Source organism: Gossypium arboreum, chromosome 9 (genome assembly GCF_025698485.1).
Source record: "Gossypium arboreum isolate Shixiya-1 chromosome 9, ASM2569848v2, whole genome shotgun sequence".
In the NCBI taxonomy this organism is placed as follows: domain Eukaryota; kingdom Viridiplantae; phylum Streptophyta; class Magnoliopsida; order Malvales; family Malvaceae; genus Gossypium; species Gossypium arboreum.
The window spans coordinates 5,991,888-6,006,888 of NC_069078.1; the positions used below are offsets into that span (position 1 = coordinate 5,991,888).

Consider the following 15,001-nt stretch of genomic DNA (forward strand, 5'->3'; position numbering starts at 1 on the left):
TAAGATGCATTCCTTTTTAAAATATTTTGATTTTGAAAATTGGGATTCACTTGTATCAAAATATTGATACCAAGCTTGCCTTTTTGGAAATCCCTATCTTGAAACAACAAAACGCCATATCCAGTAAGTTAGGACACATCACCTTGAAATTCCAAGACAGTCGCTTGCTCTTTGAAAACTTTTAAAATTTAGAAGGGTGCTTAACTATTCGAACCCAAGTTAGGGCACCATTTTTCTCGAAATTTCCAAACGCCAAGCATTGCCTTTATATTTTTTGAAAACTTGGAAAATTGATGCATGAGGTATCGCATTACATTATAAATCATGCATGATAACATATTATCATAATAGGTACATAAAACATGCATTTAAACAAAATGATAGCAATAATATAAAGATCATGCATTAGATACATACTTATAAAAAATAATAAATATAGCAAATCTTAACAACAAACGTACAAAGATATACATAGCATATATTGAAGATGAATAAGCAAAACATACAAAGTAATAATTAAAAAATGCATGATATACAATGTAACGCCCCAATTTTCGGGAATCCTGTGAATGTTGGCATAGGTTTAATTATGTTAGTGGGCCTCTAGAAAGCCCAAGCTTAAGATAGAACCCGGCAATTTTAGTTAATTTTTTTTCCATAAGAAAAAGGGAGTGAAATTATGAAATAGGACTTATGTGAAAATGTTTGAAAATGCTATAGGCTAAATTGAAGTGGCCAAATAAATAGGAGTGCAAAATAGGAGGATTTGCATGACAAACCTCCCATTTTACATGAAGTGGCTAGCCATCATGTTGTTGTAGACAATATGAGTACTTGATATCCATAATTTACGGTACAAATTGATACAAATTGATAATGGGTTAGGTAAATGTTCCATGATAATGGATTAGGTAAATATTCCATGATAATGGGTTAGGTAAATGTTTCATGATAATGGGTTAGGTAAATGTTTCATGATAAGAATTTCATGTCTTTTGTATTAAAGAATTAAATGGATGAAATATGAAGTTTTATTAAAAGAAAAATGGGGTGAAAAGAACAAAGTTTTGTCCATCTTTGTTCATCATAGCTAAAAGTTAGAGAAGAGAAAGGAGAGGAGAAAGCTCTTGAGTATTTGGTCATTAGGAGGAGGAAAATTGAAGGTAAGTTCTTGCTACCTTGCTTCTATTTTGAGGTTCATGAGTTCTTCTTGATTCTACCTTAACTCTTGAAGTATATTTTGATTTTTAGTTGTGTTGTGAGCATTTAGTCATGAATTAAAATGAAGGAAATGGTTGTTGTTTCATGTTCTTTTGATGAAAAATGGAAGATAGGTGAAGTTGAGCCAAACAAATGAGCATGCATGTGCCTTAGATGTTAAAGGGAAAAATCAGCTAACATGTTGTGCTTTAAAATGATGAAATGGAGATTATACTTAAGTAAAATCATAGATATGTGATGATTGATTGGTGATATACATGTTTAAATAACATGCATGCAAGGTATGTGTGAAAGAGTGATTTGGTAATAAATCTGCTTGGGACAGCAGCAGTAACGTGACTTTGGAAAATCACCATAAATTGTGGGAGATGAATTAGAAGCTGAATAAATTATGTAATTAAAGCTTATTGAGTCTAGTTTCTAATGAAATAAACAAGAACATATTTTGAATTCTGTACAATGAGAAATTTGATTCGTAATGAAGAGTGGTCAGATTAGTCAAACAGTGAAACATGGGAGACTTTAAGAAAAATCTGGTATTGATTGGCCATACTAAAAATTCTGAAAATTTTATGAATAAAAGATATATGAGTCTATTTTCAGGGAAAATTAACGACACTTGATTTGGAGTTTCGTAGCTCCAGTTATAAATAATTTAGTGACTGTTGCTCAGGAAGACAGCTTGCAGTGAAATTATGATTATGTGGTAAACATTGACAAAAATTTGTTAATGAGTTGCTTATTGATTTCTTATAAGCTTACTATGATCTGTAGGTGTGGTTGGCGAATATTGTAAGGGGTTAATCGTAGTTTATATTTGAATAGTTAGATTAACGTGTTAGTAATCCAATTGTAGGCGGTTCGTGTGTGGATCTCGTCGACATATCGTGGCAAGCAGTGTGTAACTAACACCCTCTTTCTTAGTCTGGATCGGCAAAAGTCGAAAAGTCGAAATGCCGAAAACCGATATTTTGTAGATTTGCGAGTGTGCGAATGCTCGTGAGGTAAATCGATTAATGTTTTTAGTAAACTGCAAAATTTGGACTGCAAAGTGCATGATTTCTGTGCCCTCGATATTTTTGGGCTTAATGGGCCAAAATTGGAATGATGGGCCAACGGGCCCAATTCGGTAAGAACCCTCGGTACGTGATTCTGTTAGTACGTGAAAAGTAGGAATATGCATGAAAAACCCTAAAATAGATAAATTACTGAAATACCTTTAAAAGTGGAAAATTTACAGTTTTACCCCTAGTAGATAAATTAAGAAATACCCTTAGGATTAAATTGACCTAAATGCATGTTTGATGTTGTTATTTTCTTGCATGTCATGTTGTTATTATCTGATGCGTGGGATTGGGATATTGACGGAGGAAGTACTGAAAGTGGCTTGTCCACATCTTGGAGGCTTTGCCTCAATTTATGATAAGCGAGTGCAAAGGTCGCAAGCTGTGGAGTGTTAAATTTGGGTGGGTTGAGCTATTCCCACATGGAGTGTATGGCTGGTAATGGGTGGAGTGTAGTGGTTGGTGGGTTGAGTAGTCTCCCCAAATGGGCTTGCATATGTTCTGATGTTGCATGTATTTTGAAATGGGCCTATGGGCCATCATTATCTGAATAAGGGCTAAGGCCCGGTTTATTATAATCTGAAAAGGGCTCGCCCAGTACCACTTTATTACTGAATGGGCTTAGGCCTAATAGGCTTGAGCTGACTTGGACTTTGAATGGGTTTTCCTTACACACTGAGTTTCCCCAAACTCACCCTTTTATTTTCATCCACGCAGGAAATCCCCAACCATAGTGGGCTTGGAGCTGTGAGGGAATTCGGAGTGGCCACCTGTTCTGAAAGTTTGATTTTCTTCTGGTGAACTGGACATCCTTTTAATTACGTTTGAGGTTTTGGGCTTTTAAATGTAATAAGGCCGCTTATTTATTATTGGTGGTTTTTAATATGTATTACTAAGATAGGTAATACTTATTTTAACTGTTGAAATTGGATAGCTTTAGGGCGCGTTTTCAAAAACAACAGTTGATTTCAAAATAACACGACAACAAGCAAAGCTTCCGCAATGAAAGTATTTTCCAAAATTAATCACTTTTCCTAAAAATGACTTAATCGAACCGGTTTCCTAGAAATATCTATGACGTTAAGGTGTGGCAATGGCGGTATGCATGTCTAGGATTGGATCTGAAGGGAGATTGGTACTTAAGCAGTCCGATGGACTCACCACCTCTTTTCTGGTTTCCTACCTGGTGCACAGCTTCCATTCACTTTAACCCTTAATGAATTAATATTTTGAACATCAAGTATGATTTTCTGGACTTAGAATGGAAATATTTTTTTTTTTACTTTTTTTGATGTGGCATGCCGGATCCGACCATAACTTCTGGGCCGGGTTTGGGGTGTTCATACAATTTAATATATATATAAAAAAAGGGTAATATAGTATCAATATACACATTCAAAAAATATAACATCAAATAATAATTATAAAATAACATTTAATACTTAAATGATATATACTGTCGAGACCATTTTTAAATCGAGTTTTGGAAAATGGGAATCGACTTTAAGAAAAATGAAAACAGGAGTTGCCACCAATCTTTTTAGGTGTGATTGGATCACCTTATACAATGTTTTGTTTTAAAACATTAATTTTGGTCTACAAAAGTCGAGAAAACGGATTCGGGAGTCAGTTACATACAAGGAAGGGTTAGCACCCTCGTAACGCCCAAAAATTGGTACCTAATTGATTTTCAAGTGTCTTTAATGTCGAAAATTTGAAAGTTTTAAGATGCAAACCTTTTTTAATTAGAATGTCTCAATTTTGAAAATTAAGGCTCACTTATTTCAAACGAGTCAAAACATCACATCCAGTAAGTTAGGACGCAACATTTTAAAACCTTCGAAACTAAGCTCGTCTTTCGAAAATTTCTATCTCGAAACAACAAAACGCCATATCCAGTAAGTTAGGACACTATGTTTTGAAATCTCAAAATAATTGTTTAAGTTTTGAAAACTCAAAATCACTTAGAAGGGTGCTTGACTATTCGAATTCAACGAGAAAAGTTGCAACCCAGTAAGTTAGGGCACTACCTTTCTTGAAGTTTTCAAACATCAAGCATTGCCTTTTAAAAAAAAAAAACCTTGGAATATTATTTTAAATGACGTTTTAGGATGACATATTAATGCATCATGAAGCATAGATGTACAAAATATTCTAACATTTCCATATAAACATAAATAATATTATTAAGACAAAACTAAATAACATGAACATACGTTTAATAAAAAAAATCATACTAGGGTAAATATAAGATAATAAACAAATAAAAACATGAGTAAACTAAAAGAAAAACATAATACATGCAAAAATTATACAACAATATATATCATAAAATAGCACATAAAAGAAATAATTAAACATAGCTTATAAGAAAATGAAACTATGCACAAATAAGATAAATGACATACACTAAAAAATGAATAAATAGAACATTTACAAATTAAAAAAATATAATGCAATAGTTCAAAATACATGAAATGATAATATAATATATATACATGCATAGAAAATATATATTTGAAAATAAACTATATAAAAGGTTAAATATTATAATATATAAAATACATAATCAAATGTATAAAAGATAGGAATAAATATACATATTTGAAAAATGAAGAAATTAAAATAAATAAAAGGTTGAAAAACTAAGATAGACGAAGAATAAAATAAGAACAAACCACAGAGAGTAAGAACGCAAGAGGGAGAGAAATTTGAGTGAATGCTCTCAAGAATTCTTATTGCTTCCCCAAAACTCAAGTCATTTACAATGAAGGGAGAGGCCTCTATTTATAGTTGAGCCTCCCCAAATCCAACGGTACAGATCAATTACATCAACAGTTAAGATTAAAGGATATCTACAAATTAAATCTCCAAGATTACAAGATCATATATTCAAGATTGCATATCATATCTAAGATTGTATCATATCTAAGATTGCATATCATATCTAAGATTGTATATCCTTAAAGATTATATTTCCATATGAGTCAAGCTCATAGATGGACCTTCAATCTTTTCAAGTAATGGGCCATTTCGATTGGGCCAAATTATATGTTTGTAATTTTGTACTGGACTTGGACTTTGTTTTTTTTTTTTGAAATTATTTCTGAGCCCGGGAAAAATTGAGTGTCTACATATAAAATATAAAAATATAAAAGAGTTAGTATTTATAAAAATATAAAATAAAGTGAGTAATTGTTAACAAGACATACATATAATACAAATAACATATGATATTTAATAATAATTTTAAAGTAGTATTTAATATACAATGTATAATATATAATAACAAAATATATAAAATAAAAAAATATTGGTTTAGAAAAATAATGTATAAAATACCAAATATGTAAAAGAATTTATATTTATAATAAAATAATTATATAATATATATAAATATAAGTTTAGAATTATATAAAATAAGTAATTAATGATGAAATATACGTATTATACAAATTATAATATTATAATATCTTCAAAATGTATAATAATAGAATATAAGTAAAGTAATTATTAACATATAAATAAAAATAAGTATATAATACAAGTTAAAACCTTTAATGATGATAATATATAGATAAAAATATATATAATAGTATAAAATAACATAATATAAAATAATTATAATATATAATATGAAAGTATATATGTAAAAATAATATATAATATATATCAATAATTAATAAATATATAATACAAGTAAAAATATAATAATGATATATGAATAACAATGTAAAATAATAATATTCGTGAAAAGTAATATATAACAAATAATAATAATATAAATAATATATAATAAAATAATTATATAATATATAATATAAAAATAAGGTTAAAATAAAACAAATAATAATAATAAAAATTATATAATAATAGAAATAAATATATAGGGTTAGATTTGAAATTCAATAAAATTACAGGGGCAAATTAAAAAAAATAAAGCTGAATTAAGGTCCTAATTAAAACACACGTAAAACAAAAGGGACTCATTGGGCAAAACGCCCTATTCCCAAAACGGCAGCGTTTTAACTCTGGACTTAAAATAGCTATGGCAAGGACTAAATCAAAACTGAAACAAAATATTAGGGCTAGATCATAAATAAAATAAAACATAATTATAAACACAAAAAAGTGGAAGGACCGATTGAAAAATTAACCCAATCCTCAAAAACACGCGGATCTTTCCCGGGTAATCGGGTCAACGCGCAGATCCTTAGTCTTAATACGTCGTCGTTTTAAGCTTATTGGATTAAGCTAAAACGGCGTCGTTCTGTTAAGGCTATATAAGCCAAATTTTTAGTTTTATATTCATTTGAAACCCGAGTTAAAAAAACTTTAAAATTTCCTCTGAAAGAGGGGAGAGGAGAGGAGCTCCGGGTCTGGCCTCCGTAGGCCACGCTCCGGTCATCGGTCTTGCACGTGCCCCACGCGCCGTCGTACACGGTGGTCTGAGGGTTGAAAACCTTCGTCCTTCCACAGGTAACTCCCTTTTCTTTCAAACGTTACCTTTTAAAAAAAAAACGATTTATATGTTCGTAAAAGAGAAAAGAAATCAAGGTATGAAAAAATAATCACCTTCTGAAATATTATTGCAAATGTTTGGTGTACAATGCTTTTGTGGTGTGTTTTTCCCTATCTCCCTATGTATTAGCGTCTATTTTTACAGATTTGAGAAAAGGCTTTATAGCCTTAATCTACTGCCTATTTTGGAAAGGAATCAAAAGATTTCTTTCCAAACTCTGTTCTAATCTATTTACTGCAATCTTGCTTTGATTTCTTTCCTTTTCTTGCACGTGACCGCGAGGATCTCAGTGATTCAAGGGCTGCTGGCGTTGATGGAGGCCTGAAGTCTAGTGGTAAGGACTCGTGGTGACGGTGAGGCGCTGATTACGGAGGCAGAGCCTTGAATGGTGGCCTCGATTCGAGAGCTAGATAGACGTGAGAGATGAGCAGATGCGTCCGTTGGGATGACTTCTGGAATCTTCTATTTGCGGCGCGAGGAGAAAGAGCTAGGGTTGGAAACCCTAGCTGGTAATTTTAAGTTTTGGGCCTCTGCTATTTGGGTCTGGTTTAGGTTTGGGCTACGGGTGTATTTGGGTACACGGGTAGTCTAGGCTATTGGTAGAATCGTGCTGCTTGGGTGTGTGTAATTGTCTCAAGTATTTGGGCTTAACGGGCCTTGGCTGTAAATGGACTGTTTAAAAATAAACATTCATTTATTTTTGGTTTTAAGGCCCGGTCAAATTTGGGCTATTACAGTACCAAACTCAAACAAATTAATCGCACATCACATTAAATGTTATATTTGCTTTTACTCGACGCATAGGAAATAATTAGAACCAAGTCGATGTTCTTTAATTAGGGGATTCGAGAAATTGTGCCCTAACATACAAGGTGTACGGCTTTCTCCTTGAACCGAAATAATCGAACATCCTTTTAAAATTCAGTACACATAAGACTTAGGTAATAATTAAATGACGATTATTCTTGTTTTCGAGGATTCAAGACCTCGTGCCCTAACTTATAGGGCATGATCTTTTCTTCTCGATTAACTCAAAACAAGAAGACCTTTTCCATAAAATTTAATTTAGTTAGTGATATTTTAATCAAATAACATAATGCAAAAAAAATGGATCATATAATTTTTTTTTTGAATTCTCAATTCTCGACATGAAGACATCAAGTAATCCTTCATCATGTGTAGCACCCCAAACCCGGCCCAGAAGTTATGGCCGGATCCGGCATGCCACATCAAAAACGTAAAAAATGCCACATCGAAGCATTCAAAACATTTCCAATCCAGAAAGAAAACTTACTGAGGGTTTTAAAAGATTAATTCATTAAAGGATAAAGTGAATGGAAGCTGTGCACCAGGTAGGAAACCAGAAAAGAGGAGGTGAGTCCATCGGATTGCTTAAGTACCAAACTCCCTTCGGATCCAATCCTAGACATGCAAACCACCATTGCCATACCTTAACGTCATGTATATTTCTAGGAAACCAATTTGATTAAGTCCTTTTTAGGAAAAGTGATTAATTTTGGAAAATATCTTCATTGCGGAAGCTTTGCTTGTTTTCGTGTTATTTTGAAAACAATTACTGTTTTTAAAAACACGCCCTAAAGCTATCCAATTTCAACAGTTAAATATAAATATTACCTATCTTAATAAAACATATAAAAACCATCAAAAATAAATAAGCGGCCTTATTACATTTAAAAGCCCAAAACCTCAAACGTAATTAAAAGGATGTCCAGTTCACGGAAGAAAATCAAACTTTCGAGCGGGTGGCCACTTGAATTCCCTCACGACTCCAAGCCCACTATGGTTGGGGATTTCTGCGTGGATGAAAATAAAAGGGTGAGTTTTGGGAAACTCGGTGTAAGGAAAACCCATTCAAAGCCCAAGTCGGCTCAAGCCTATTGGGCCTAAGCCCATTCAGTAACAGTGGTCTTGGGCGAGCCCTTTCAAATTACAATAAACTGGGCTTAGCCCCTTATTCAGATAACAGTATGGCCTATAGGCCTATTTCAAAATACATGCAACATCGGTAAACATATGCAAGCCCATTTGGGTAACAGTGGTCTTGGGCGAGCCCTTTCAGATTACAATAAAGCGGGCCTTAGCCCCTTATTCAGATAACAGTATGGCCCATAGGCCCATTTCAAAATACATGCAACATCAATAACATATGCAAGCCCATTTGGGGAGACTACTCAACCCACCAACCACTACACTCCACTCGTACCAACCATACGCTCCATGTGGGGAATAGCTCAACCCACCCATCCCAACACTCCACAGTTGCAGCCTTGCTGCTCAGTTAACAGTAAATTGAGGCAAAGCCTCCAGTACGTGGACAAGCCACTTTCAGTACTTCCTCCGTCAATATCCCAGTCCCATTCATCAGATAATAACAACATGGCATGCAGTAAATAACAACAGTCAAACATGCATTTAGGTCAATTTAACCCTAGGGGTATTTCGATAATTTATCTACTAGGGGTAAAACTATAAATTTTTCACTTTTAAAGGTATTTCAGTAATTTATCTATTTTAGGGTTTTTCATGCATATTCCTACTTTTCACGTACTAACAGAATCACGTACCGAGGGTTCTTACCGAATTGGGCCCGTTGACCCATCATTCCAATTTTTGGCCTATTAAGCCCAAAAATATCGAGGGCATAGAAATCATGCACTTTGCAGTCCAAATTATATAGCTTACCAAAAACATTAATCGATTTACTCACGAGCATTCGCACACTCGCAAATCTAAAAAATACCAGTTTTCGGCATTTCGGCTTTTCGACTTTTGCCGATCCAGACTAAGAAAGAGGGTGTTAGTTACACACCTGTTTGCGACGATATGTTGACGAGATCCACACACGAACCGCCTACAATTGGATTACTAACACGTTAATCTAACTATTCAAATACAAACTACATATTAACCCCTTACAATATTCGGCCAACCACACCTATATATCATAGTAAGCTTATAAGAAATCAATAAGCAACTCATTAACAAATTTTTGTTAATGTTTACCACATAATCATAATTTCACTGCAAGCTGTCTTCCTGAGCAATAGTCACTAAATCATTTATAACTGGAGCTACGAAACTCCAAATCAAGTGCCGTTAATTTTCCTTGAAAATAGACTCATATATCTTCTATCCATAAAATTTTCAGAATTTTTGGTTCAGCCGATCAATACCAGATTTTTATCAAAGTTTCCCATGTTTCACTGTTTGACTAATCTGACCACTCTTCATTATGAATCAAATTTCTCATTGTACAGAATTCAAAATATGTTCTTGTTTATTTCATTAGAAACTAGACTCAATAATCTTTAATTACGTAATTTATTCAGCTTCTAATTCTTCTCCCACAATTTATGGTGATTTTCCAAAGTCACGTTACTGCTGCTGTCCCAAGCAGATTTATTACCAAATCACTCTTTCACACATACCTTGCATGCATGTTATTTAAACATGTATATCACCAATCAATCATCACATATCTATGATTTTACTTAAGTATAATCCCCATTTCATCATTTTAAAGCACAACATGTTAGCTGATTTTTCCCTTTAACATCTAAGGCACATGCATGCTCATTTGTTTGGCTCAACTTCACCTATCTTCCATTTTTCATCAAAAGAACATGAAACAACAACCATTTCCTTCATTTTAATTCATGACTAAATGCTCACAACACAACTAAAAATCAAAATATGCTTCAAGAGTTAAGGTAGAATCAAGAAGAACTCATGAACCTCAAAATAAGAAGCAAGGTACCAAGAACTTACCTTCAATTTTCCTCCTCCTAATGACCGAATACTCAAGAGCTTTCTCCTCTCCTTTCTCTTCTCTAACTTTCAGCTATGATGAACAAAGATGGACACAACTTTGTTCTTTTCACCCCTTTTCTTTTAATAAAACTTCATATTTCATCCATTTAATTCTATAATACAAAAGACATGAAATTCTTATCATGAAACATTTACCTAACCCATTATCATGAAACATTTACCTAACCCATCATTATCATGGAACATTTACCTAACCTATTATCATGAAACATTTACCTAACCCATTATCATGGAACATTTACCTAACCTATTATCAATTTGTATCAATTTGTACCATAAATTATGGATATCAAGTGTACATTTTGTCTACAACAACATGATGGTTGGCCACTTCATGTAAAATGGGAGGTTTGTCATGCAAATCCTCCTATTTTGCACTCCTATTTATTTGGCCACTTCAATTTAGCCTATATCATTTTCAAACATTTTCACATAGGTCCTATTTCATAATTTCACTCACAAATGACAAAATCAAAGCATGAAATTTTGTCAACATTCACAGAATTCCCGAAAATTGGGGCGTTACAACTCTACCCTCCTTAAAGAAATTTTGTCCTCAAAATTTACCTAATCCAAACAGATGAGGGTATTGCTGTTGCATCGTCTCTTCTGGCTCCCAAACTCAGAAGTTTCCCCTTCCTTAACTTGTTGAAAACGAGCGACCAAAGACTCATCGTTCAACTGTTTTTCCTTAATCTGATCCAACCAGGTTGGCCTCACTTGCAACTCAGCCAACAGACTTCCATCATCATACAGACTCAGACGAGCAAACATTGCTCTCAGATCAGATACAGCTCTACGACTTAGAGCATCGGCTACCACATTAGCCTTGCTTGGGTGATACTCGATCGAACAATCATAATCCTTAAGTGCCTAAGGTTCAGCTCCTTCTGAGTCAACAAATACTTAAGACTCTTATGGTCAGTGTATATAATACACCTTTCTCCGTACAAGTAATGTCTCCAAATCTTAAGTGCAAATATCACTGCTGCCAACTCTAAATCATGAGTCAAATAGTTTCCCTCATGAGGCTTAAGCTATCGTGATGCATATGCAACCACCTTACCCTCTTACATTAACACGCAGCCCAAACCCACGTGTGATGCATCACTATACACAGTAAAATCATTCCCAGACTCCGACTGAATTAACACAAGTGCTTCAGTCAGAACTTTCTTCAACTTCTCAAAAGCTTCTTGCTGTTTCTTAGTCCATACAAACGGTACTCCTTTCCTTATGTGTTTTGTCGAGGTGCGGCATCACGTAAAAACCTTCCACAAACCTTCAGAATATCCCGCGGTCCTAGAAAACTCCGTATTTCTGACACTGACCTAGGCGGCTTCCACTCCAAAATCACTTCAATTTTCCGAGGGTCCACCTTAATCCCCTTAGCAGAGACCACATGTCCTAAGAAGGTTACCTCCCTCAATCAAAATTCACACTTGCTGAACTTCGCAAAGAGTTCCTTCTCCCTTAATACTTACAGCACTATACGGAGATGCTCATCATGTTTCGTTTCAGTTTCAGAATATACCAGGATATCGTCAATAAAGACGACTATGAACTGATCCAAAAATGGTTGGAACACACGATTCATCAGATCCATAAACGCTGCAGGAGCGTTCGTTAGTCCAAATAGCATAACCAGAAACTCGTAATGACCATACCGAGTCCTGAATGTCGTCTTTTGGATATCTGCCTCCTTGACCCTTAACTGATGATATCCAGATCGAAGGTTGATCTTGGAAAATACAGAAGCTCTTCTAAGTTGGTCGAATAGATCGTCAATCCTTGGCAGTGGATACTTATTCTTAACCGTCAGTTTATTCAACTGGCGATAATCAATGCACATCCGCATCGTACCATCCTTCTTTTTCACGAATAGTACTGGTGCTCCCCATGGAGACACGCTTGGCCTAATAAAGTCCTTATCCAACAACTCTTGAATTTGAGCCTTTAACTCCACTAACTCCTTCGGTGCCATTCTATATGGTGCGATGGACACGGGCGCCGTTCCAGGCAACAAATCTATTTCAAACTCAACTTCTCGATTCGGAGGCAATCTTGGAAGCTCCTCCAGAAAAACATTTTGGAACTCCTTTACGATCCAAACCTTATCCACTGTCAGTCCTTCCTCTTCCGACTGACTTACAAATGCCAAATAGACCTCACAACCTTTCTGAATCCACTTTTCGGCTCTTAATGCCGACACCACATTGGACAAATAATCCCTTCGCTCACCTATCACCATAACCTCCTCATCCTTTGTGGTCCTTAACACCTTTCATTTAGCAGCACAATCCGGAGTCGCCTTATGCTTAACAAGCCAGTCCATTCCCAAAATAAGATCAAACTCTCCGAATGGTAACTCCATCAGATCTCCAGGGAAAATCTTACCTTGAGTTTCTAAGGGTACATTCCTATACAGTTTGTCTACCCTAACCAAGTGACTCAAGGAACTTAGTACAGATACCCCACTCACAATCTCCTCAGAGCAGTCCAAGTCATCCATAATCCGTTTTGTGGCCTCCAACCAATATTCCGCCACATTCGGGGCTATACCAGACACGCCCCTAAAGATCTCTGCTCCGTTAGCCCGAAGTCGTTCAGAAATAGATCCCTGAATTTCGTTGCCCGAACTTTCTCCGGCAACCCTTTCCAGAACACGAAGCATTGCCTGTGATAGAGCGTCATCCCTAGCACCACGATCATGAGACTCCACTTCCGTTGCCGATGGTACCGGTGCATCTACCGCCGGCATATGTCCCGAAGACGAAGATACCGTTCGAGCACTTCCTCGGCTCCGTCCACAGCCTCTTGTACTCATATCGTATTATCTTGACTACGAATTTTTATGCATCAATTAATATTCCAGTGTTTATTACAGATGTTTTATGAATCGATAAGTAATTCAAGGTTTGTTTTCGCAGAATCAAGTCTAGCTACTGATTTCATCTCTTACCGATTTTCCTATGGTTTCAAAGATCACCCTATCTAGAGTATCCTAGTAGGATTTCAAGATGCAGACAGATAATTGAAAAATATTCGAAGAGTTTGAGTAATACTTACAGACTTGAGCCGAGATTTGAATGCCACCTTCTAAATATCTAAATTTTGAAAATCGAGTTTTTCAGATTCTTTATAAAATTTTCGTTTTGAAAATCTTTATTTTGTAAACCCATTCCACACCGAGTTGTTGTAACCTAGGCTCTGATACCACTAAATGTAGCACCCCAAACCCGGCCCAGAAGTTATGGCCGGATCCGGCATGCCACATCAAAAACGTAAAAAATGCCACATCGAAGCATTCAAAACATTTCCAATCCAGAAAGAAAACTTACTGAGTGTTTTAAAAGATTAATTCATTAAAGGTTAAAGTGAATGGAAGCTGTGCACCATGTAGGAAACCAGAAAAGAGGAGGTGAGTCCATCGGATTGCTTAAGTACCAAACTCCCTTCGGATCCAATCCTAGACATGCAAACCACCATTGCCATACCTTAACGTCATGTATATTTCTAGGAAACCGATTTGATTAAGTCCTTTTTAGGAAAAGTGATTAATTTTGGAAAATATCTTCATTGCGGAAGCTTTGCTTGTTTTCGTGTTATTTTGAAAACAATTACTGTTTTTGAAAACGCGCCCTAAAGCTATCCAATTTCAACAGTTAAATATAAATATTACCTATCTTAATAAAACATATAAAAACATCAAAAACAAATAAGCGGCCTTATTACATTTAAAAGTCCAAAACCTCAAACGTAATTAAAAGGATGTCCAGTTCACCAGAAGAAAATCAAACTTTCAGAACGGGTGGCCACTCCGAATTCCCTCACAGCTCCAAGCCCACTATGGTTGGGGATTTCTGCGTGGATGAAAATAAAAGGGTGAGTTTTGGGAAACTCAAGTGTAAGGAAAACCCATTCAAAGCCCAAGTCAACTCAAGCCTATTGGGCCTAAGCCCATTCAGTAATAATGGTCTTGGGCCGAGCCCTTTCAAATTACAATAAACGGGCTTAGCCCTTATTCAGATAAATGTATGGCCCATAGGCCTATTTCAAAATACATGCAACATCAAGAAACATATGCAAGCCCATTTGGGTAATAGTGGTATTGGGCGAGCCCTTTTCAGACATAATAAACGGGCCTTAGCCCTTATTCAGATAATGATGGCCCATAGGCCCATTTCAAAATACATGCAACATCAATAACATATGCAAGCCCATTTGGGAGACTACTCAACCCACCAACCACTACACTCCACCCGCACCAGCCATACACTCCATGTGGGGAATAGCTCAACCCACCCATTAACACTCCACAGCTTGCCTTTGCTTTGCGCTA

At 35.4% G+C, this 15,001-nt stretch overlaps 3 long non-coding RNA genes across 3 annotated transcripts; 1 reads left to right on the forward strand and 2 right to left on the reverse strand.

Moving 5' to 3' along the window:
- Positions 1 to 878: 878 nt before the first annotated feature.
- On the forward strand, positions 879 to 3,244 carry LOC128280776 (uncharacterized). Its single transcript, XR_008270925.1, has 3 exons — positions 879 to 1,163; positions 2,078 to 2,225; positions 3,003 to 3,244. It is a non-coding gene; the product is annotated as an uncharacterized LOC128280776 (long non-coding RNA).
- A 5,044-nt stretch (positions 3,245 to 8,288) lies between these two features.
- LOC128280778 (uncharacterized) lies at positions 8,289 to 14,520 on the reverse strand. Its single transcript, XR_008270927.1, has 2 exons — positions 14,412 to 14,520; positions 8,289 to 8,513 (listed from the first exon to the last, which is right to left on the reverse strand). It is a non-coding gene; the product is annotated as an uncharacterized LOC128280778 (long non-coding RNA).
- On the reverse strand, positions 9,177 to 10,721 carry LOC128280777 (uncharacterized). The gene is made up of 2 exons (XR_008270926.1): positions 10,597 to 10,721; positions 9,177 to 9,679 (listed from the first exon to the last, which is right to left on the reverse strand). It is a non-coding gene; the product is annotated as an uncharacterized LOC128280777 (long non-coding RNA).
- Positions 14,521 to 15,001: the final 481 nt, after the last annotated feature.